The sequence below is a fragment of the Halichoerus grypus genome, chromosome 12 (genome assembly GCF_964656455.1).
Source record: "Halichoerus grypus chromosome 12, mHalGry1.hap1.1, whole genome shotgun sequence".
NCBI lineage: Eukaryota > Metazoa > Chordata > Mammalia > Carnivora > Phocidae > Halichoerus > Halichoerus grypus.
Genome location: NC_135723.1, coordinates 16,040,728 through 16,067,238, shown reverse-complemented (window position 1 = coordinate 16,067,238; position 26,511 = coordinate 16,040,728). Strand labels below are relative to the sequence as shown.

The window sequence follows — 26,511 nt, the reverse complement described above, 5'->3', positions numbered from 1 at the left end:
CTGAGTGGGGATCAGATATTATAAAGGAAGAACATAAACTTTTTAAAGCATCAGGATTGTGACAGACAAAACTAGAGAATTTGTGGCAGGTGGTGCCACCTGCACCAGACTAACTGCAATGAAAATGACTTCCTCCCCAGAGGTGGTGGTGATGGAGGATGGAAGGACGGCAGGCACAGAACGGGGGACGGGTGTGAGCAGAGACATTCTAGTACACAAATATACTAGGGAGGGAGGAATTTCTGCCAGTGGGCACAGCTAACTTCCTTCATGTAGAGTAACTGTTGAACATGCTCCAGTAACCTCCATGCCTTCAAAAATGTAACAGCTTTACAAGTCCAACACCAAATGCCACTGTATCAGATTGCGCACAGGGTATGTGTATGACTGCTGATCCACTAGTAGACAGCATACCCCAGGGACCTTGTTCTAGCACGCATTCTAATGAGAACACATTACAACATATAAATTTTAATAACTTTATTTTTCTGTCTTTTTTGCTGTTGTTGCTTCACCTTCTCTTCTACTTTAAAAGTTTTACACTGATTTTTTTATACAATTTTATTTATTTGAGACAGAAAGAGAGAACATGAGCAGGGGAGGGGGCAGAGGGAGAGGAAGGGCAAGAAGCAGACTCCCCCTGAGCAGGGAGCCCGAAACGGGGCTTGATCCCAGGACCCTGGGATCATGACCTGAGCTGAAGGCAGACACTTAACCGACTGAGTCACACAGGCACCCCTTCACTAACTTTTAAATAAGCGAATTTTAAAATTAATTAACCAAGGATCTGGTAAATGAATACTAAAAGCTAAATTGTTATCTATTTTTCACAAATTTCTCATTCTTCAAGTCAAATGCAAAGAATGATAGCAATTACTGTCTATTTTTCCATTTACTTTGAAATCGTGCCTTAATTCAAAAGTTATTTCTATATGGGGCACGCCTGGGTGGCTCAGCCAGTTGAGTGTCTGACTTTGGCTCAGATCATGATCTCAGGTCCTGGATTAAGCCCAGCATCTGGCTCTGTGCTCAGTGGGGAGTCTACTTGTCCCTCTCCCTCTGCCCCTCCCCCCACTCATGTTTTTTCTCTCTCTCAAATAAATACAATCTTTATAAAGTTATTTCTATATATATTCCCCATGGCTAACAGTGATACTTTTATATACTTACTTTAATGCAATAAGAGATGCAATTATCTTCATAGTGTTTGCAACACCTATGCCTTGGTCCATGCTTACATCTGAAATAAGACAAAAATAATAAATGATGTGTATGTGTGTAGATGTGCTTAACACTCTCTAACCAAAAAAGCAGAAAACAATACCTACTTGTTTCTAAATGCATGCATCTTTTGGTTTCTTAGGACATAAAAAAGCAAAGATAACAGATTTTTTTTTCTTTTCAGTTCACCATTTGACACAGTGCATAAAATATGTGACTGCAGTCAAAATACTTAAATGCAGAACAGAAAAAACATTGGTAAATATTTGTGACTAAATATGAAAAATATGTAATATATTATCTCTATACTCTGCCAAATCTTTTGGAAGCTTTAAGTTGCTTACTGTAGAGTATAACGGTCATAAGTCACCCATGAAGTCAGTACTTGAGCAACAATCATAACGAGAAAGTGCTCAGGTTACAGGAATTTATACTTAATTATATTTGAGAGAAAACATCTGGAAAAGAAACATGATACGGTATTAGAATTCAAAATTCAGTTTTTAAAATAAATAGAGTAATAGATCATGTGGGAATTCAAAAGTAGGTTATTTGTGATTTAAATGCAAACCACTTGGTCCTCTGGTGTTTAGTAAATGTTTCTGCTGGGGGGGCTACTGTTCAAGACACATAGATTTTTAATTATTTGGTATGCTGACTCCAGGACTATATTGAGGCGTAAAAAAGTAAGTAAAATATCTAACAGGGGTCTGGCTCTCCCCCTTTCTCTATGAAGTGTTCATGTTCCAAAATGAGTAGTCTTTGTAATTCTTGCAGACTGCAGTTAATTAATTATCTCATGGTTGGAACACATTAAGTTTCTTGTTTGTAACAATAATGTGTAGAGTGATATTCTGGCTCCACACCTCTTTAATTCCATTTGCAAACTGATTAGCAAAACCCTTTCGGAAATCCAATTCTGCACCACAGCTGGCATATACGTGTAGCCCTTCACAGACAAGGGGGACGGCAGGGATTCCTGCTGCCCGTAGCCCTTATGTCATCAGGATGATGGGACATATCTGGCCATGTGAAGTTGAGGGATTAAAGCTGGGACCTAAGAGAGGTAAATCAGAGAGGGGTGGCCATGTGTAAACCATCACTCTTCATACTTCTAAGTGTCCTCTTCAAAGGCATTCCTCAGCCAGTGCTACTGGAACTACACAGAAATCGTTAAACTCTCTTTGCTAGTGAAGTTCAATTCTGGTATCAGCTATACTGTCATTTAATCTTCCCTCAGTCTGTTATTAAAACTTCTCAAAACCTGGACTCCCCATCTCCTGTCTTATCTGCTCTGCTTATGTATTACCCTGCATCTGCTTCCACAGCAGTGGACTCACGGAGGCAAGTCTGACAAGTTCTGCCATGACCTGATTAGTTCTGATACCCAAGGCATGATTCACCCACATAGTACATTCTCTGCATTCCCGTCTCCGCATTCCCCTCTGATTCATGGTGACATGATTTCCATGAATAGGGATTCCTTGTCTCTTTTCTTCACTCAGGTGATCAGTAACTATTTTGAACTTGCTTAAGAATTAAGAAGTTCATTACCAATCTCACTAGTGGCTATTTACCCAAAAATTACAAAACACTAATTCAAACGGACATATGCATCTCTATGTTTATTGCAACATTATTTACAATAGCCAAATTATGGAAGCAGCCCATTTCAATCAATGAATGGATAAAGAAGAGGTGGTATACACACACACACACACACACACACACACACACACACACACACACAGTAATATTCAACCGTATTACTCATATGTGGAATTTAGGAAACAAATGAGCAAAGGGAAAAAAAAGAGAGAGAAACTAATCAAGAAACAGACTCTTAACTACAGAGAACAAACTGCTGATTATCAGAGGGGAGGTAGTTAGGGATATGGGTGAAACAGGTGATGGGGATTAAGGAGTGCACTTATCATGATAAAAAAAAAGGATATACATAAATTTTTTTAAAAAGTTTACTACCACAATTATTCCTGCCATCTGTTATTCCTTCCCTCCCTCTTACCTTCTGTATGTGCTGTATACTAAAATGAAGACAAAGTCTTTAAATACAGTAAAAATTTTGAGCACCTACTCTGTGCTCATGTACGTGAGGCAACTCACATGTTATTTCATTTAATGGACGCAACACTCCATAACAGAGATCATTAACCCAAGTTAACAAATGAGGACTTTAGGGTCCAGAGTGGTTAAATCACTTGCCCAAAGTCACAAAGCCAGCAGGGGTGAAATGAGAGTCTAAGGTCTGATGTATTGGCTTCAGCTTCCCATAACTGATCCCTAACTTTCTATATTGGCTATTCATTCAACACTCTCTAAAATATCACTACAAAGATTATTTTTATTAACTGATGTTCTAATTTTAAATCACTAAATTTTCTATTAATTATAGATGTATTTTAATATTATATAGAAGTATAATTCCTATACTTGAAATAGCCCAGTGATGGGTATTAAGGAGGGCACATATTGCGTGGAGCTCTGGATGTTATACGAAAACAATGGATCGTGGATCACTACATCAAAAACTAATGATGTATTGTATGGTGACTAACATAACAACAACAAAAAAAGGACAAAGTTAAAAAAAAAACCAAAAAAAACAAATACTATTTGTATGAAATTCAGACTTCTTTGTATAATATACAAATAAAGATGTTTTATTCCATTTCCAAAGCCCTGAAAATTTCTACTCTTACAAAAAACATTTATGTAAGGTTTGCTCCTTATTATTCCTCTATCTTCTTGAATGTGCCCCAGAACTTTTCTTTCTCCTTTCCACATTTGGAATATTTGATTAGCACATATTAACCTGTTTCCTAAAGTTCCCCATTCTAGCCTCCTACAACTGTGTCTAGTTTGACATAGAAAACTATTACAAGTTCATATAAATCTATTCTAAAGGCATATGTTGGTCTATAGTCCAGACAAAAATAATAAATAACACTGACTTGCCATTATGTGCCTTTTATAAAACTCTATGCACGTGTTTCTGGTAAAAAAAAAAAAAGATAGATATGATATATATGTATATCATTACTGAAAAGAAAATAAAACACCTTGGCAAAGTACAAATATCATATAAAACAGTAACACAGTGTGCTAAATATCAAGATAAAAAACTTACACTGAATCCACAAGTTTCCTGATTAGAGCAATTATATTCAATCTTCTTGGCTTTTCTTCATGTTTCTCTGTCTTTTGTTCCACTTTTGCATATGCTGCTTCTGGTGAATAAGAATGTGTGGGAATTTCTTCCTTCCCTACAATAAACCTAAAGAAAAGAGCACAATGTGAGGCATTTTCACCTTTAAAAAATAAAAGGAAAAAGACAATAAGGAAAAAAACCCATCCTGATTCTGTTAATATACAAATACATTTTGGAGAGTACCTTATCATTTGAAATAATGTTTTTCAAAATTTAAATAAAATCTTATCCTTTATAAGAAAATGCTGACAGCCATTTCTTTAATAATGCAATAAATTCTTCTATTAAGTTTTCTATTTTAGTTCCAGCATAGTTAACATACAGTGTTATATTAGTTTCAGGTGCATAATACACTGACTCAACATTATTCAGTGTTTATCAAGATAAGTGTAATCTCCTTCACCTATTTCACCCATCCCCCACCCACCTACCCTCTGGTAACCATCAGTGTGTTCTCTGTAGTTAAGAGTCTATTTCTTCGTTTGTCTCTCTCTCTCATTTTTTTTCCTTTGCTCATTTGTTTTGTTTCCTAAATTCCACATATGAGTAAAATAATACGGTATTTGTCCTTCTCTAGCTGGCTTATTTTGCTTAGCATTATACTCTTTAGCTCATCCATGTTGTTGCAAATGGCAAGATTTTATTCTTTTTTGTGGCTCAATATTCCATTGTGTGTATATGTGTATGTGTGTGTGTGTGTATAAAACCTCTTCTTTATCCTATTGATGGACACTTGGGCTGCTTCCATAATTTAGCTATTGTAAATAATGCTGCAATAACCAGAGGGTACACGTAGTGTCTCTGTGAATTAGTGTTTCTGTATTTTTTGGGTAAATACCCAGTACTGTGAGTACTAGGTTGTAGGGTAGTTCCATTTTCAACTTTCTGGGGAATCCCCATACTGTTTTCCAGCATGGCTGCATCAGTTTGCATTCCCACAAATAGTGCAAGAGGGTTCCTATTTCTCCACATCCTTGCCAACACCTGTTGTTTCCTGTGTTGTTGATTTTAGCCATTCTGCCAGGTGTGAGGTGATAGCTCATTGCAGTTTTGCTTTGCAGTTCCCTGATGATCACTGATGGTGAGTATCTTTTCATGTGTCCGTTGGACATCTGGATGTCTTCTTTGGAGAAATGTTCGTTCATCTTGTCTGCTCATTTTTAAATTGAATTAGTTGTTTTTCAGGCATCGAGTTATCGAAGTTCTTTATAATTCTGGATACTAACCCTTTATCAGATATGTCATTTGCAAATATCTTTTCCCATCCCATAGGCCGTCTTTTAGTTTTGTTGATTATTACCTTTGCTGTGCAGAAGCTTTTTATTTGATGTAGTCCCAATAGTTTTATTTTTGCTTTTGCTTCCCTTGCCTCAGGAGACATCTCTAGAAAAAAGTTGCTATGTCCGATATCAGAGAAGTTACTGCCTGTGCTCTCTTCTAGGATTTTTACGGTTTTATGTCTCACATTTAGGTCCTTAATCCATTTGGAATTTAGCTTTGTGTATGGTGTAAGCCAGTGGGCCAGTTTCATTCTTTTGCATGTTGCTGTCCACTTTTCTCAACACCATTTGTTGAAGAGGCTGTCTTTTTCCCACTGGATATTCTTTCCTGCTTTGTCGAAGATTAACTGACCATATAATTGTGAGTTTACCTCTGGTTTTCTATTCTGTTCCATTGATCTATGTGCCTATTTTTGTGCTGGTACCATGCTTGTTTTGATTACTAAAGCTTTGTAGTATAAGTTGAAGTCTGGAATTGTGACATCTCCAACTTTGCTTTTCTTTTTCAAAATTGCTCTGGCTATTCGGGGTCTTTGTGGTTCCATACAAATTTTAGGATTCTTTGTTCCAGTTCTGTGAAAAATGTTGGTATTTTGATAGGGATAACATTAAATCTGTAGATTGTATACATTTGTGTAGTATGGACACTTTTACAATATTTGTTCTTCCAATCCATGAGCACAGATTATCTTTCCACTTGTTTGTGTAGAAACAGCAACATCTTTTATCAATGTTTATAAATATTGTTTATAAATATATAAACTATATATAATATATATATATAAAATATAAACTATAAAACATTGATAAAAGATAATTTATATATTTTTACACAAGTCTTTCACCTCCTTGGTTAAGTTTATTCCTAGATATTTTATTACCTTTGGTGCAATTGTAAATGGAATTGCTTTCTTAATTTCTCTTTCTGTTGCTTATTAGTATATAAAAATACCATGAATTTCTATATGTTGATTTGGTATCATGCAATCTTACTGAATTCAATAGTTCTAATAGCTTTTTGGTGGAGTCTTTAAGGTTTTCCATATATAGTATCATGTCATCTGCACATAGAAAAAGTTTTACTTCTTCCTTCCTCTTTTCTGATCACTGTGGCTAGGACTTCCAGTACTACGTTAAATATGAGTGGTGAGAGTGGACATCCTTGTCTTGTTCCTGACCTTAGGGGAAATGCTCTCGGTTTTTCACCATTGAATATTATGTTAGCTGTGGGTTTTTCATTTATGGCTTTTATTATGTTGAGGTGTTCCCTCTAATCCCACTTTGCTGAGCGTTTTTATCATGAATGGATGTTTTATATTCTAAAATGCTTTTTCTGCATCCATTAAAATGATCATTTGGTTTTTATTCCTTCTTTTATTGATGTGATGAATCACATTGATTGACTTGTGAATACTGAACCACCCTTGCACCCCAGGAATAAATTCCACTTGATTCTGGTGAATGAATTTTTAATGTATTGTTGGGTTCAGTTTGCTAGTATTTTGTTGAAAATTTTTGCATCTATGTTCAGAAAGAGATATTGGCCTGTATTTCTCTTTTTTTGTAGTGTCTTTATCTAGCTTTGGTATCAGGGTAATGTTGGCTTCATAGAATAAATTAAGAAGTTTTCCTTTTCTATTTTTTGGAATAGTTTGAGAACAGGTGTTAACTCTTCTTTAAATGTTTGGTAAATCCCCTTGTGAAACCATCTGGTCCTGGACTTTTGTTTGCTGGGACATAGGTTAACATTCTCCTACAATCTTTTTGATTTCTGTGCTTTGGTTGTTACTTCTCCCCTTTCATTTCTAATTTTATTTACTTGAGTCCTCTCTCTCTTTTTATGAATCTGGCTAAAGGCTTATGATTTTGTTGATTTTTCAAGGAACTGGCTCCTGGTTTCACTGATTTGTTCTATTGTTTTTTTAGTTTCTACTTTATTTCTGCTCTAATCTTTATTATTTCCTACCTTCTACTGGCTTGTGGCTTTGTTTGTTGTTCTTTCTCTAGTTCCTTTAGATGTAAGGTTAGATTGGTTGTTTATTTAGGATTTTTCTTGCTTCTTTGAGGTAGGCCTATATTGCTATAAACTTCCCTCTTAGAACAGCTTTTGCTATATCCCAGATTTTGGACTATTGTGTTTGCATTTTCATTTCTCTCCATGTATTTTTTATTTCCTCTTTGATTTCTTGATTTACTCATTCATTGTTTAGTAGTATGTTATTTAACCTCCATGTATTTATGTGCTTTCCATGTTTTTTCTTGTGCTTGATTTCTAGTTTCATACCATTGTGGTCAGAAAAGATGTATTTTTTTTTTTTTAAAGATTTTATTTATTTATTTGAGAGAGAGAGCACATGAGAGGGGGGAGGGTCAGAGGGAGAAGCAGACTCCCTGCTGAGCAGGGAGCCCGATGCGGGACTCGATCCTGGGACTCCAGGATCATGACCTGAGCCGAAGGCAGTCGCTTAACCAACTGAGCCACCCAGGCGCCCAAGATGTATTTTTATAACTTCAATTTTTCTGAATTTGTTGAGACTTGTTTTGTGGCCTAATATGTGATCTATTCTGGAGAATGCTCCATGTACATTTGAAAAGAATGTGTATTCTGCTGTCTTAGGATGGAATGTTCTGACTATATCTGTTAGATCCATCTGGGCCAATATGTCATTCAAAACCACTGTTTCTTTGTTGATTTTGTTTGAATGATCTGTCTATTGATGTAAGTGAAGTGTTGAAGTACCCTACTATTATTGTATTACTATTGATCATTTTCTTTATGTTTGTTATTAACTGCTTTATGTATTTATTTGGGTGCTCCCAAGTTGGATTCATAAATATTTACAATTTTTATATCTTCTTGTTGGATTGTATTGTTTATGATCATACAGTGTCCTTTGTCCCTTTTTACAGTCCTTGTATGAAAGTCTATTTTGTCGATATAACTTGCTACTCAGGCTACCTTTTCACTTCCATTTGCATGATAGATGTTTCTCTATCCCTTCACTTTCAGTCTGCATATGTCCTTAGGTCTGAAATGAGTCTCTGGCAGGCAGCATGTAGATGGGTCTTGCTTTTTTATCCATTCTGTCATCATGTGCCATGATTGGAGCATTTAGTCCATGTACATTCAAAGTAATTATTGATATGTATGTATTTATTGCCATTTTGTTACTTGACTTATGGTTATTTTGATAGTTCCTCTCTGTTCCTTTCTTCTCTTGCTCTCTTCTTTCATGATTTGTTGGCTTTCTTTAGCAAAATATTTGGATTCCTTATTGTTTTTTTAAATTTATTACTGTTTTTTAAAAATTTTTTTTATTGTTATGTTAATCCCCATACATTACATCATTAGTTTTAGATATAGTGTTCCATGATTCATTGTTTGTGCATAACACCCAGTGCTCCATGCAGAACGTGCCCTCCTCAATACCCATCACCAGGCTAACCCATCCTCCCACCCCCCTCCCCTCTAGAACCCTCAGTTTGTTTTTCAGAGTCCATCGTCTCTCAGGGTTCTTCTCCCCCTCCGATTTCTCCCCCTTCATTCTTCCCCTCCTGCTACATTTTTCTTCTTTTTTTCTTTCTTAACATATATTGCATTATTTGTTTCAGAGGTACAGATCTGAGATTCAACAGTCTTGCACAATTCACAGCGCTTACCAGAACACATACCCTCCCCAGTGTCCATCACCCAGTCATCCCCATCCCTCCCACCCCACCCCCCACGCCAGCAACCCTCAGTTTGTTTCCTGAGATTAAGAATTCCTCATATCAGTGAGGTCATATGATACATGTCTTTCTCTCTTTGACTTATTTCGCTCAGCATAATACCCTCCAGTTCCATCCACGTCGTTGCAAATGGCAAGATCTCATTCAATTTATTACTGTTTTTGACTTGTAGTTACCGTTAGGTTTATATATAACATCTTCCGCATATAGCACTCTATGTTCAGCTAATGGTTGCTTAATTTTACTCCTCTCCTCTCCACATTTCAGATATTTGGTATCATATTTTACATCTTTTTATTTTGTGCTTCTCTTGACTGATTTTTATAGATATAGTTATTTTTTTGTTGTTTTTGTACTTCCTGTTTTTTCTTACTCTTACTTATGATTTTTGTTTTCCTCTTACAAAGCCCCCCTTAGCATTTCTTGTAGGGCTGGTTTAGTGGTCATGAATTCTTTTAACTTTTGTTTGTCTGGGAAATTCCTTCTAATCTGAATGACGGCCTTGCTGGATAGAATATTCTTGGCTTCCAATTTTTCCCTTTGAGCACTTTCAATATATCATACCAGTCCCTTCTGGTCTGCAACGTTTCTGCTGAAAAATCAGCTGATAGCCTTATGGGGTTTCCTGTATATGTAACCATCTTTTTTTTTTTTTTTACAATCTTTAAAATTCTTTCCTGGCGCACCTGGGTGGCTCGGTCGTTAAGTGTCAGCCTTTGGCTCAGGTCATGATCCCAGGATCCTGGGATTGAGCCCTGCATCGGGCTCCCTGCCTGGCGGGAAGCCTTCTTCTCCCTCTCCTACTCCCCCTGCTTGTGTTCCTGCTCTCGCTATCTCTCTCTGTGTGTCAAATAAATAAAATCTTTAAATAAAATAAAATAAAATTCTTCGTTTATCACTATTTTTTACCATTTTAATTACTATGTGTCTTGGTGTGTACCTCCTTAGGTTGAATCCTAACAGGGGGATTTCTGTGCCTCTGAATCAGGATCTCTGTTTCCCTCCCATGATGTGGGAAGTTTTCAGCTATTACTTCTTCAAATACATTTTCTGTCCCCCTTTCTCTCTTATGCTTGAGGGAGTCACTGAATTTTCTAAGTCTATTCTCATTATGTAGTATTTATTTGTCTCTCACCTGTTCAGCTTGATTGCTTTCCATTACTCTATCCTCCAGGTCACTTACAGGCTCCTCTGCTTCCTGTAGCCTACTGTTTATTTATTCCATCTATTGTATTTTTAATTTCATTTATCGAGTTCTTCACCTCTGATACGTTATTTTTTATCTCTCTCTCTTTTTTAAAGAGTTTATTTATTTATTTGTTTGACAGAGAGAGACACAGCAAGAGAGGGAACACAAGCAGGGGGAGTGGGAGAGGGAGAAGCAGGCTTCCTGCCAAGCAGGGAGCCCGATGCAGGGCTCGATCCCAGGACCCTGGGATCATGACCTGAGCTGAAGGCAGGCACTTAATGACTGAGCCATCCAGGCACCCATTTTTTATCTCTTTGTCAAGAGTTTCACTGATGTCCTCCACCCTTTTCTGAAGTCCACTATCTTTATGAGCATTACTTTAAATTCTTTATCAAACATCTTACTTTTTTCTGTTTCACTTAATCTCCTGCTGTGATTTTGTCCTGTTTTTTCATTTGGGACATATTCCTCTGTTTCCTCATTTTGTCTATCTGTGTCAGTTTCTCTTTGTTAGGAAAGTCAGCTACACCTTCTGCTCTTGAAAGTAATGGCTTCATGAAGAAGAGGTCCTGTACTGCTCTGCAGTATAGTGTCCCCTGTTCACCAGAACCTGGCACTTCAGGGGAATCTCCTGTTTGTGTTGCTTGTGTTGTGTCTGAGTCGCTTTTTCTTTCAGTCCAGACATCTTCATTGACTCTGTATCTGTTGTGGGCTTTGCTTGCTTTCTGTGGTGTTAGTGAGACACAGGCTGCGAGCTCTGAGAAGACATCAGGTGAGCTAAGGGCTGAGGTCAGCATGCTTGGAGTGTGCCAGTCCTCAGGAGAACACATGGGCAAGGCACACTGCTAGCAGGTTAGGTAGCAAGTGTCTGCGCAGTGCTGCCCACAGGTGGCCCTGTGTTTATGCTGGGCAGCAGGGGAGGAAAATGGTGCCTGCCACCTCCTTTGTTCCCAGAGAAGTCCCCTAACACACTCAAAATCAGTATAAACATATCTTCCTCTTGTTTGTCCCAGGCACTATGCAAACTGTCATTTCTATGTTGCCTCTCTATGGGCTGCTGTATCTTTAAAGGCAGGATCCAGCTATCACTCACTCTCCCATCTTGCCCGGTGCTGAGTCAGCTGACTTTTTAAGCTCCAGACTCCAAATCCTGTGATTTATACAAACTCATGGAATTCAGCCCCTCTGGTTTTCAATGCCAGATGTTATGGTTTGGGATCCCTAGTGTGAGAGACTGTTTTCTTTCCCCTCTCTACACCTGTAGCTTCCTCCCTCCTGTGGGCAGCTCCCAACCACTGTTTCTACCCTTGGTAACCTCTCAGATGCAGCTTTTTTTTCTTTAAAGAGTTCATTTATTTATTTGAGAGAGAAAAAGAGAGAGGGAAAGCACAGAGGGAGAATGAGAGGGAGAAGCAAACTCCCCACTGAGCAGAGAGCCCGACATGGCACTTGATCCCAGGACCCTGAGATCATGACCTGAGCTGAAGGCAGACACTTAACTGACTGAGCCACCCAGGCACCCCCTCAGATGCAGCTTCTTTACATTTAGTTGTGGAGTTTGTTCTGCCCATCTTTGGATTGCCCTCTAGCGTATTTACATCGATGTGAGTGATATCTAGTTGTCAACATGGGATGGGGTGAACTTAGGGTCCTGCTACTCCACCATCTTCCCAAGCTTCCCAACAATGCACGTATTTTAAAATCAAATTAACCAAGTAAAATACAGCATAACACTTTTATGATGCACCCTTTTAACTTAAGTTACCACTTTTTAAAGATATTACACACCTTGAAGTTTTTTCAAACAAAAAAGCAGGTGAAATATTTACTTGGGTCTACTAGTTGATCAAAAAATTCTATTTTTTTGTCTAAATTCTACTAATAGTTACAATTGAATGAGGTTCTCATTTTTCAGTATAAAGTTATATCTCATGTCACTTTGAGTCATAAAATAGCTGCAATGCAATATTAGGTCATATAAAGATATTCAGGGAAATGGAGGAAACTAAAGACTGAGAATCATAAAATGGTCAAGATTCCATGCATTCTCACATAATTTCATTAGAAAACCTTAAGCTCAATATTATTCTAATCTAGTTATTTCTCTTCTGAAAAACCTAATATCTGGGAGAAGACACTATTCTTATCTCATCAAAACTGGAGTATTTTTTTCCCAGACAATGCGAAAGAAAAGAAAGAAAAGAAAAGAAAAGAAAAGGAAAGGAAAAAAGAGTTGCTACCATTAGATATCATTCAATCAGTATCCTTTACTAGTTTTCCATTTTTGCTGTTTGTACCTTCACTATGAGTCATTGCTCTTATAAAGAATAACTAAGCTTTCTTAAGAGAACTCTACCTGCTGAACTTTCAGAAAATACCATAAAATGCAGACAAAAACAAGGGATCAGTAATACTACACTAAGGTTCTGGAACATGGGACCTATGACAAATAGAATAAGAAAATGTAAACACTCAGAAAAGAGAGGTGAAACAAGCTATTACTATCAACAAGTGTATCCCATCTCATTCGGACAAACTTGGTAAAATATCTAGCTTATTAAATCATAAAGGGCATGTAATGAGATTGTCACAAGGTGGCAGCTGTGCAGTCTCAGTAGCTGTTATTCCAAAAGAATTTGGTTCTTAATCATGGGTGTGCATGGAGAGTTCAAGGTCTGTACTACTGTTCTTTATAAACAAGACAAAAACTATGTTAGAACAGATAAAATCATCTCTCTCACACTGTTCATTACACTGTTTCTCTTTTGGCCAGGACTGACCATCTCAGATTAGAGGTCACTTCCTTGGAGAAACTGTCCCCGCCCAAGCTGCAGTGAGTTAGCAATCCTTCCCTTGTGCTATCAAAGCCCAATGAGTCCCCAATAGCAGAAGCACCTTATTAGTAGTTTGCATCCCCCATTAAACTGTGGGTCTGTGAGACTCTATACATCTTTTGCTATTACACCCCAGGGACTGGCACATAGTAAAAATTTAATTAATACATACTGAATGATCAAATATAGTAATAATGAGCATTTTCTGAACATTTACTATATGACAGGACAGTACAGAGGATTAAATCATTTAATCCTCATAGCAACACTACGAAGTAAGTAGGTGCCATCATTTCCGTGAGAGTTAGCATGAAAAAGCATTTGACCACATCCAAAAACAATTACTTGGACCCAAAAAACTGTCTGACTCTAAAGCCTGGGCTCTTAATCACTAAGCTGCCTATACACTTCTAAGTATTAAACTATGTTGATGCAGGTTTGGTATACCATAAGGCTCCTGAACTGGTTCCCAGCCTTTGACTCTATCCTTGACTCTATCTGTTCTCATAACTTCTACTAACTTAGCAAGAATTAATAACCATTTTTTTCCAGAATATTTTCCTATAATACAGAGTAAATTCTAAGTGCAAATAGTTATCCAGCCCCTTATTTTGAGTGGATTTGACGAAGAGACACAAAAATATCGGATACATTTTGAGTTTCTGTAAGGATTCTGGGAGCCTATGGAGAGACACGGGAAAAGGCAAAGTTTTCTCTTTAGGAAAACCAACTTTTGGTTTTGTTATAAACTTTTGACATAACATAGAATCTTCACATTCAATGCAACAACAACAAAAAGTTATTTTCTGAAATGTTTCATGATCTTTCAATGAAAAATATAATATGAAAAAATTACCGCTGTGTATTATGACTTAGTTACTGTTACCACAGAGTTTCCACAACCAAAGATACTCTTATTCACACAGGGGACTCAATTTGTCCCCTCCCAAACTAGCTTCCTTGCACACCATCTGATTTTCTGTTAATAGCACCTTTTTTCATGTACTTAGGTTTTCAAAACTTGGCTCGTAGCAAGGATTGGAGGGAAAGAGGAAGAAGGAAAATATCAATCAGTAGGTCTTCATTTCCTTCGACACCAGTCTCAACTTTGCCTCTTTCTCTTTAATCCTCCACTGTCGCCAAATCCCAGTCCTTATCACTTCATCTTTCTTCCTTCTGATTCTCTCTTTCACAATGTCTGTCCCAAATACTGTGGCCAGACTAATCTTTCTGAAACAATGTCAACTACCCTGCTCAAAACCCTTTAGTGGCTCTCTACTGCCCATCTTATCAAATTCAAATTTGTCTTCTTTTTTTTCTGTTTAGGTCTTCCAAAATCTGGCCCTGCTCTGACCATCATTTAAAAAATCAAAAAACCCCACAAAACCTTATGATCCCTAAAATAAGCTTTTCATACCAATTAAGTTGATTTTCCCACTCTTACCTCATATTTCATGTTTATAATGTTCATACTTTTGCTAACATTATTCACTTCTACCCAGAAGGTTCCTCCTCTTCCCTTCTAGTTCTCTAAAGCTATCCTTCAAGTGCAGTTTAAGGCTTATCCCCATAAGAATAATAATAACAGTAATAGCCAACGTTTCTTGAGCACTATGTGCCATGCACAGTTCTAAACACTTTTCATGCATTAACTCATTTGATCCTCAAAATAACCTAAAAAAGACAGTCATATGAAATCTTCTAGCATACCGAAGGCTACCCTAATTTTTCCCTCCTATATTTATAATAAATACTCCACACCTAATCTTCACTAAGCATCTACTATATGTACTTAGGAGAATAAAAGAGGCAACATTTATAATACAAACTGGAAGAGCATTAGGTTTCAAGTAAGTATATGCAGTCACTGTGTGACATTAAATTAGTTAAGTATTCTAAGCCTCACGTCACATGGGCATAAAAATACCCATCTCACAGAACTGCTGTGAAAATTTTCTAATCTATGTGAAAATGCTTGGTGAACTGTAAAATACAATGGAAGTGCTGCCAACCAACTTTTCTACACTATCTACTACTATCGGCCAATAACTATGGCAAGAGATGGCATACAGGGTGAAAAGCAGATTCTAGTGACTCTAGTGAAGCTTATGATTCAAAATGTGTCTGACATGAGCCCTGTCCTAATGAAGCCCATAATGTGGTACCACACAATTCAATATTTAATTTTGCAGTAATTATTCACATGTAGCTTTGTTTTTCCAATGCTCCTTGAAGAGAGAGTTCTTCTAATTCTTTCCTAACACCCAGTGATATGAGGCACACAATAGGTCCCAAAAGCAGTTGTTGATTTTTTTTTTTTTCAAAGATTTCACTTATTCATTTGACAGAGAGAGACACAGTGAGAGAGGGAACACAAGCAGGGGGAGTGGGAGAGGGAGAAGCAGGCTTCCCGCTGAGCAGGGAGCCCGATGTGGGGCTTGATCCCAGAACCCTGGGATCACGACCTGAGCCGAAGGCAGACGCTTAACGACTGAGCCACCCAGGCACCTCCAAAAACAGTTGTTGATTGACTGATTTTTAGGGGGAAAGAAATCCAATAAATTAGACTCTTTTAATAAAATATCGTAAAAGTGACTGTGACTCCTGCAATTATTTTGGGCTAGAAAACTGAGTCGATAAACATCTATTGTAATTATGCACAATAATATTACTTTTTGAAAAAGTTAACTTGCAAATTCTCTCTTAACATAAGGTAAATAAACTACTTACCTAAGAGCAGAGAATGTAAATCCTTTCAAACCATCTTTGCACCTAAAACAATAAAAATTATGATAAAGTAACAATTTTTGAGATATAAAGTAGTATATTAAGTAGCTATTAAAATTTATTCTGAAACAGATGACTTATTTTTAAAATTTTTTTATTTTTTCAAAGATTTTATTTATTTATTTGACAGAGAGAGAGAGACAGCGAGAGAGGGAACACAAGCAGGGGGAGAGGGAGAGGGAGAAGCAGGCTTCCCGCCGAGCAGGGAGCCCGATGTGGGGCTCAATCCCAGGACCCTGGGATCGACCTGAGCCGAAGGCAGATGCTTAACGACTGAGCCACCCAGGCGCCCCTGAAACAGATTACTTTTAAAAGGTGAAACTTTTAGGACAGTGATCTGAGCAGTACAAATGCAACAAACAAGCAAGCCATCTTACACAGGATGATTAAAATTTCCTATGTCAAATTAACATAATTTAAGGCTCAACTCTCCTATTTGCAGGTGGAAGAGAGTTTTAAGTATATCTTCTAAGGGCTCCATGTGGACTTAAAATGAAGGCTCAGAGTGGAATATTCATTTTACCCAATCCCTGGGGGAGCAAATTGTTGAGAAGAAAAGGCCACATACACCTGCTGGGTATTATGAATAGATCAATTCAAGGTCCTGACTTCTCCCTACTTATTAATTCAGTGAATGCAGAGCAATGTAGAGCTGGCAGGCACAAAAAGGCTTCAAGTTTAGTTCAACAGTTTTAACTTTTGAGTAAGCCCAATCAGAATGGATAACATAGCAACAGGAACAGAGTGGGGGTAAGGGGAGGGCACAGAGGCAGGAGTTCAAATAATATTTATTGAGTATTTACTATTGCTGGGCATTGTTTTGGGCACTTTATATGTGTTGTCTCATTTAATTATATCACACCTCTATGAATAAGTATTTCTCTATTCTATAGCTGGGCAGAGGCCCCCTCCCCCAAAACGGGCAACTTCCAAGAGGTCACAAAATAAATAATAGTCGGAATTCAGGAAAAAAAAGTTCCTCTGACTTAAAAACTGTGGTTTTCTCTTATACCTCCTTCTGAAATAGTGTATTCCTTTTAACTGGGGGAAGGTTCAAACTGCATGACAATTAAAAAAAGATTCTCAGATCTGCAAAAAATATTTAAACAAGATTTTAAAATGGGGACATTACTATACTAGTCTTAATGGCCTGCTTTATAGGTATGATCAAGTTACTAAAGAATTGTTGTATATCTAGTATCAGAATCCTTTGGAGAAACTATAGAGATTGGTGATACAATGATGCTCAAATGTATGTTAATTTTAGACACTGGATATTCTTGGATAAAAAGTACAGCCTCAAATCTAATTGGGCAACTCTCTCAGTATACCTTTTATATGAAAGGTCACAAAGGAAATGCATAAAAATATAAGAAGTCCTTCTGAACAAGTCTAAATGTAGATATTTTTACTGGGGACACACAGAATCTCAGAAAAGAATTTAATTCGTGTGCATAGATCTTTTAAAACACTTAAGAATTCATTTTAATTAAGAAACATGATCTACTTTGCGATATTGTTAACAGTGAGAAATGTAATCACAGAATTTAGCTAACATACTACATAATTACTCATCCCACACAGAATGAGGGTAAAGGCAAAAGAATTCATATGTTAAGCTAAAAATATGCATGAGAAAATTATAGCATTAACATTCTTAAACTTATCTTTTTTCCATCTGAAGTGTTTCTCAGTAATTTAAAACCCATAATTGGGCAATTTCTAGATAGGTGGGGTGGTGAGCGGGTTAGGCTAGGCGTCTACTGACTGGAAAACAGAAAGCAGCAGATTGATTAAAGATTATATACAAGTGGGAACAAATTTTGGCTTTAGTATGTTATTGTTAAGAGATAGCCATTTATCTTTGTGCAATGCTGAATAGATAAAGGATTCTGACAACTTGGTCTAGTCAGGATTGCATATTTGTGACCTTAAACAATAAATCTAATTGCAGACCAAACATCAAAAAGTAGCTTTCAAATAAAAAAGGGCATGTACAAATGAATTTGCAATTTCATTATGATGGAAGTTTGGTTCTTTCAGCAGAACCCTGTGGGAAGCACTTCATATTGATAAAGTCTTAGCCTGAATTCAAAAGGGGCTATTCTTCTTTCCATTCATGTGTATAAGGTCTGTTAAGGTAATTGAGGGTCAGATGTCTATGTCAAAAGAACAAAAAAGTAATTATTCCCCTAAAAAGAATCTTTAAAATAATAATATCGCCCTGCATTTTGATACCAAGAGTATTGTCTGAGCCTTAGCCTAACTATGAAACACTATCGTAATCTGAGTTAAATGTAAAAAGTATGGTATGCACAGAAAGATTTATACAGAACAGACCCCATTAGAAGGGGCCTCACTATTTAACAGATCCAGTTATTATAATGCAAATCAAATTACTTTCTACATTCACGTCTTAAGGCTCACTGATTTCCTCAACAAATACTGACTGAATGCCTACTATGTGTAAGCACTAGTTTCAGATCTAAGGAGGTAACAGCGGACAATACAGAATCTCTGTTTCCATACAGGTGACATTCTGGGCCAGGGAAAGGTCCGAGGAAAACAAGTAAATATATCTGGTGGTGATAAGTGCTATGGCAAAACACGACGCAGGGGAAGAGGAGAAACAGATGTGGTCGGGCCTTCTTATCTTAGGTAGTGTAATCCGGAAGGGCCTCTCCAAGAAGGTGAAATTTGATGATGTGATCAGAAGCCTTACAGGATGGAGGGAAGAGTATCTGATTGAAGGAAGAGCAAGCACAAAGCTCCTGACTAGGAGTTTTCGTGGCACTGAAGGAGAACAGCAAAGTAGATTACTGTAGCTGGAACAAAAGAGGGGAGGGAAGCCGTGGTAGGAAAGGAGGTCACAGTCACAGTGGAGGAGGGAAGGAGTGGTCCAAAGTTCTTGGTAGGGCCCTTTAGGCATGGTAAAAAAAAAACCAAAACAAAGCCTCAGCAGAAGAGTGACAAAGACCTGTCTTAAATTTTAAGATAATCTTTGGTTGCTCATTGGAAAACAAACCACAGGAAGGCAAGGTTAACAGCAAAGAGGCGAGGGGTGCCTGGGTGGCTCAGGCGGTTAAGCGTCTGCCTTCAGCTCAGGTCATGATCTCAGGTCCTGGGATGGAGCCCCAGCTCCCAGCTCAGCGGGGAGTCTGCTTCTCCCTCTCCCTCTGCCTCTCCCTCTGTTTGTGCTCTGTCTCTCTCTGTCTCTCAAATGAATAAAATCTTAAAAAAAAAAAAAAAAACCAGCAAAGAGGTGAATTAGGAGGGGAAAGACGATTGTGGCTTGACTAGGTCATTAAGTGGTAGAGGTAGAGAAAAGTGGTAAGACTCCAAAGGTATTTCAAAAATAGAGTTGGTGGAATTCCTTGATGGTACAAGAGAAAGAGAAAATTTACAAATTATTAAAATATTTTTGATTTGAGCAAGCAAAAGGATAAAACGTCCATTTACTGAAGTGAGGAAGACTACGGGAAGAACAGGTTTGAGGAGAAAATCAGTTTTATTTCGGACATGGTAAGTTTGAGATGACTGTTACCTACAAATGGAAATGTTAATGAAACAAGTGGCTGCTGTACAGGTTTGGGGGTCAAGGAAGAGGGGTGATTCATCTATAAGTAGAACTTAAATCCACAGTACAATCATCTAGGAAATAAGTGCCAATAGAGAAAATACCCAGGGACTGAGTGTATTTTATTTCTCTATTATTTTATAGTGCAGAAAATCTGTTCCATAGGAAAAAAACAAAAAACAAAGTCATTTCTCTTCCTAAAGAAATTGTTCTCTAATACAAAGTCTCATTTTTATTTTTGAGCGTGCATAAATATAATGCCTATAACTCATGTACACACAGACTTTTCTATTAGCCTATAAATGGCATAAATATCTAGTAAGAGTCAATCGTAGTTACTGAATCTCTACATTTGCAAGGTTATGTGCAAGGTTCAGGAAAGAGGAGGAGGAAAAAGTGCAGCACCATATCAAACAACTTAGGTGATACACAACTTATTAGAGAGGTTCAGGCTGGAATTATACACTGTGGAGAAGAAAGTATAAAGTTTAATACTGTTATTAGAATAATATACTTGGTCAAATGCCAATGAGAGGGGGAACGCACAAACACAATTTTTTTTTAAATTGTAAGTGTAAATGATAGTTAAAAAAAAAACAAAACAATTTGCCCACAAAGATTCTTTGTCTCACGCTTAATTTCCATGAAATTATTTCCAGGAGATACTTTTATTTTTATTACCAAATTACGCCAGCAGATGTCACTAGTAAACCATTTTTTGAAGAGTTTGTAGCTCTGTGAGGTGATTTATCATTTTTTGCATGTTTTCCCTTAAAAACACATTTACTGACATTTGAAATGTTAATCTTAGCTACATTGCATTAAATTCCCACAAGTAAATATCGTCATATTAGACTTTTAATTACAGCTGATGTTCATTCCTATCATTCTACACAGTTATGAAATCTTTAAGAACACCCCACCATTTGACACCAACATAAAATCTGATATGTACATGTGCTATATCATTATGGTCTCTATTAAGCTGAAAACAATGAAAACTATTTTGTTTCCCACTTTTTTTATTTGGTAAACATAATGGAATATAAAAGATGTAGTACTCAATAAATCTTTAAAATATTTCTTGAAGGCAGTGCATGCTACAGTGGAAAAGACTCTTGATTTGAATGATTCACAGTCATAACTTCACTACCAACCTGGAGTAAATCATTTAACTTTAGGGTTCAATTTTGTTGTCTGTTAAACAAGAGCCTGGAAGTAAATTACCTTCATAATTGACTGACTGAATGTCTTCTAATTCTGAAATTCTACCAATTATTTTATCATTTTATTTACTGCTAGTGTTATTAGAAATCACAATAGAAAAATAGAATGAATTATTCTGTCACTAGTAACATAAACAAAAAATTGATCTCACCATCGAGAATAAAAAAATTTTTTAAAAACCATACAAAAAACCCCCCTGAATTTGCCTTGAGATTACTGGCCTGCTACTAATATTATTACATTTGCTTATTGTTTTGTAATACTTACTGATGTGGAACTTATTCCTGCAAAGGTTCAAAGGGAACCTTTTCTTTTTTAACTTTAAGATTACAAGACCAACTATTGGATTAGTCTGCTATAGAAAGACCTGATAAGAAACACCATCAAATAAAAGAAGGAATTCTATAGATATAATCTCAATAATGATTAAATGTTACATTATTATCTATATTAAATATCAATGCTGAAATATAATTAATGAGAAAACGTAAAAATGTTGTTTATATACATATGAAAAAGTGGTCAAAAAGAAATATCTGAAACCCTTGATAGTAGGCTACCTAATGAAGTCGAATGGGTTAAGATGCATGAAAAGAACATAACCTTTTACTCTCTATTTATATATTACTAAAAAAATTTTTACAAGTATATATTTATATATTGTGTAGTTTCATTTAAAACATCAATACTTGAGTACTTAGGAACAGATTAAACAGTGCAAATTATTCATCTCTATTTCACCCCCACAATGGCAGAGAATGTAAACTCAAAGTAGTCAACTTCACTGTTGTAAAAGTTTTGTAAAATTACTAACTAAAGTAGATAGTTTAGATTAAAATTTTCAGAAACTATATCCCCAATCAACATGGATGATTAGGTGACTACAAGGATTAAAAAAAGAAAGAAAGAAAGAAACATGCATTAAGTATCAATTTCAGAGTTCTGTCCATTTTTAATCACTGAATTGATTAAAAGGAAACTCAAATATTGATTAAATATTACATCATCTATCTTTATTCGCTCAACAGTCATTTCTTTATTGGGCAGCTAATACACAGAAAACACTGTATTGCTTATTTCTTGAGGAAGGGAAAGATAAATTATATGCCATCTCTGACCATTAAAAAAAGGTATATGCAAAGCTCTGTGTTTGGTTCTCATAAGAATAAAAATAACCTTGACTAAAAGTTATAACCTTGACTACAAGTTATGACACAAAATTTCTTGTATCAGTAGTGCTTCTCAAGAGTTTAATTACTCTACCGTGCTTTATATTTATAATTCAGCTTCAAATTTCTTTGTCCAGTCTTTTTCTTCATTTATCTTCTTAAATTATTTGATTTGAGAAAAGCAGTACATGCAAAACCATAATTAACGATGCTAAAAGACTGGCAATAAATAGAGATGAATTAGATTTAAAATAGTTGAGTACATTGATAAGCCTTAAAATATTCTGTTCTGTTGATTATATTGTAATCACCTAAGTCACCTAAGTCAGTATCAAAAACAAGTTACATTATTATATGTGAACAAAATTATTTAAAACAGAAAATGCTTAAAGTTCAGGCATATAGAAGGTATAAAAAGAATGACATATAAAGTTAATTATAAATAATAGTTACAGATAATAGCTGAATCAAAATCAAAGTTTTGATTTGTCTAATTATTACTGGTATTAAAAACATAAATATATTTGGAGTGAATATGACTGAAAAGTTTAATGTGAAAGTTAAAAAAGGAACCAGAATGCCTATTTAAATGCTTCAAATTTGTGACTCATTGTTGTATTTATTATAAAGAAAACTCATGCAATTTTATATAGTTTTTTTTTTTAAATGAAAGAAAAAGTCCATGATTTTACTGAAATGTTTTAATACACTTGGGCACCCTGGGTGGCTCAGCGGGTTAAGCATCCAACTCTTGATTTCAGCTTGGGTCATCAGGGTTGTGAGATCGAGGCCTGCGGGCAGGCTCCTCGCTGGGCATGGAGCCTGCTTAAAATTCTCTCTGGCCCTCTGCCCCTCCCAGCCACCCCACCCCCGCCCCCGCTCATGCACACTCGCATGCGTTCTCTCTCTCTCTCAAAAAAAAAAAAAAAAAGTTTTAGTACAGCATTGGAAGATCTTAAAATCATATATCCTAAACCAATACAGCATTGAAAATGACATATTCCTGAATCTAGTTGACTTCTAAAAAAGGAAGGTTATAGTATATCCATAAGTTGATTAATATATTTATGTTAGAGACTGAGCAGCCCTGGTATATTCTTATTTCTCTGGCTCCCTTTTCTGGCTAGATATATGCCAAGTCTAGCCCATTCAGCAGAGTTGGACAGGATTAATGTATTTGGTGGTTTCCTAATGTTAATGAAAATGCCAATGTTTCCACAAGGGATGTGCAAGTTCTGGGATTAGGCTGCTCTTGAGGCCATCTGCATCATCTTTGTTGAACTCAACTTAAAGTTAAATTTTTCTTATTTTGTTTTGAAAACTCACATAAAAGAATAAACCACTTTTTCTAATTAATTTTCCTAATCCATTTTCAAGTGTAGAAACTCATCTAAGTACTCAGTTATAAATTAGTAACTGAAACTTGATCAACAACTATAGAATTTTGGTTGACACCTGTTTATCATAAGAATAACAAAAAAAGATCGACATGGAATTAATTCCAGCCTTTTGTTTTCGTTTTGTTTAAAAAAACAAACAAACAAAAAAACACTTCACTGTCTTAATCACATAGCATGCTCCAATAGCTTAAATCAACAATTTCAATTTACTACTCAGAACTTGGGGTGCTCAATTAAAATACATTCATTGCTTACATACACACAAGAGACTTTTTCTCTTAGATCTAATATTATTTGACTAATAGACTGAGAGAGCTCAGTTTCAGTCTGCATATGGCACTGTATATGAGAAAGCAAAATAACTAATGTTATGTTCCTATCTTAAGAACCTCATACAAAAATCTGAAGTCGGAATAGCAACAAATCAAGAAATTTGAGGACGATTATTTGCTTCATGAACACATTATATATCTTCAAACTAATTTTCAATTGGATTTCTTTAAATATAAGTGAATTCTCCAAGAGCATCAAAAATGTTATTTTTGATTCTGGCAAATATTTTACAGTACTTTATTTCATATGGAATGGAACATTGGTGTTTAGCTTTGTTCTCAAGAACCTAAGGGACGTTACTGAAGCAGGCAGCAGTTACGGGTAATCAAGTGTGTTTGTAAGTCCCCAGATGATTATTGTGCACTTTTTCTGGTGTGTCCTAAATATGAACCAAGAATCACCTACAGAATGTTTCTAAAAGAAATGCTAATTAGGATGAATTTCCCTCCCAAAATGAAACAGTAATAGCAATACTAGTCAAGCTTTAAAATACTTGTAAAAGGAGTAGATTTGAGTTGTATTGGACCTAACATGAAAGGCCTGTTTGCAGTTGCTGAGGAAATGGCATGTGTTTAGACCTGACAAATTAACTAGAGGCAAAAGCCAAATTTAAGATCAAAATGGTGTTTTATGTAAATCCAAGGAAAAACTTTGCAAGTTCCTTAAGATCATGGCATTGCAATAGCCACAAATTATTTACATTAAACAGAATTATAACCACAATTCTGAACCAATCCATTTTTTAAAGACTTCAAGACTGGCAAGTATTTTCATTTTTTCTCCCTCCCATAATGGTTGTAAAAGATTAAAACAAATGTTTTCAATTATACAGAATCTTTGAATCAACATTAATTTGTTTTCAAATGCATGTTGGTATCTATGTCATTAAAATAATAATGGCAATTGGTTTTCATACTGAACAAAATAAGCAGCTATTTGAAACTATAACATTAGGCCATGCTTTTTCATAAGTTTATGCTTATTCAGTATCAAAGTTCAAATCTAAAAATAAAATACGCCATCTATAGGTAATGGAGTAAAAACAAAATTTTGGAAGCTTTTAGAAAACTATTTTCTGATTGAGCACTACAGAGTATCCTAACTCTAAAAGAAATACATTTATTTCAAATACTGCAGCGTACTTCATGCATCTCAAAGATTATGAACTTAATTTGTGGTATGTATAATAGAAATTGGGCAAGTTAACACATACCGGAATTTTGTTGGCCGAAAGTATTAGAAAAATGGAATACTGGAACCTGAGAGAATTATATTTTACAAATTAAGAAACCAAGGCCCAAAGAGGTTAAGTGATCTCCCTGAAAACAGTTTGTTCCTAGACACCCTCACACAACACTAAAATCATTCTACATCCCAGTCAACTCCCTTTCTGCCTGCTGAGGTCTCCCTGTGGAGGAGAAATACCACAGAGAAGCAGTGGGACCTTGGGCCATAGAAAAGAAACCACAAAACATGTGAACACAGAGAGCAATGCTCTTCCAACTAGTTCTATGCAAAGACTTTACACAGGACTGAAGCGCATGGAACCAATTTCCATTTCCTCACTTCCACATGTCTCCTAGCTAAACCTGACGTACTGGGGAGTGTCCTTTGGTCAAGACTCCATGCTGGCCTCTCTCACCCACTTCCTCTTCGACAATAGCTATTATTCACAGCAGTCTCTCCAGGACTTCCTGGACAATCATAAGGCCTACCCTTGGTATTAATTTGCCACCTTTAGCAACAAAAACTCCCAAAGCACCTCAATGTAAACATGAATACAAAAAACAGTACTGAACTGAAGCTTCACTGTGTTTCATTACAGACCAAGTTAGAAACTGGACTTCTGAAAGAGACTCTCCTTTATCTGTCTCTCAGTAGCGAACTCTATTAGTGTTACGTTCAGATGCATTTCACACTTTCTCACCTCTCTCATTTTGGTCATCCGTGGTCCTTCCATATGCAATGACCTCTTTAACTACCCTCCTTTTTTGAGAGAATTCCTACTAAGTCTATCAGGATGGCATTTTCTCCCACAATCAGATGTGACTGTTTCTTTCTCAAATTCCCTTTGCTCTTTGTATATTTTTAGCACCTTTTATTTGAATCTGACTAATATGATAGTCATTTCCATGGTTATCGAATCCACTCTACCAAATTTAGGGTTTCTTACGACATTTTGTGTGTCCATATTCCACAAATCAAAGGAGCATTTTACAGAGTTTACTTCTTTATTAATGAAGTTGGGAAATAGTCCGCATTTTGTTGCTGTAATATTTATTAAGTAATTAGAGTATCCAGGAATATGAACTCACGGGCTGTATCAGGAAAGGTGAGTTCTCAAAGTGCGGGCTCTGAAGCACCTCAGCATCTGATGGGAACTTGTTAGAAATGCAAATTCTTGGTCCCCACCCCAGACCTACTGAATTCAGAAACTCTAAGGGGCCCAACAGTGTAAAACCTGTACAATCGCCTTTTAACAGAATCTTCACGTGATTCTAATGCATGCTCAAGTTGGACAACCACTGGGTGAGGT

The 26,511-nt window shown here is 36.3% G+C and overlaps 1 long non-coding RNA gene across 1 annotated transcript; it reads right to left on the bottom strand.

Annotated features, from left to right (window-relative positions):
* Positions 1 to 1,169: 1,169 nt before the first annotated feature.
* LOC144379652 (uncharacterized) lies at positions 1,170 to 16,271 on the bottom strand. Its single transcript, XR_013442980.1, has 3 exons — positions 16,213 to 16,271; positions 4,370 to 4,516; positions 1,170 to 1,240 (listed from the first exon to the last, which is right to left on the bottom strand). It is a non-coding gene; the product is annotated as an uncharacterized LOC144379652 (long non-coding RNA).
* Positions 16,272 to 26,511: the final 10,240 nt, after the last annotated feature.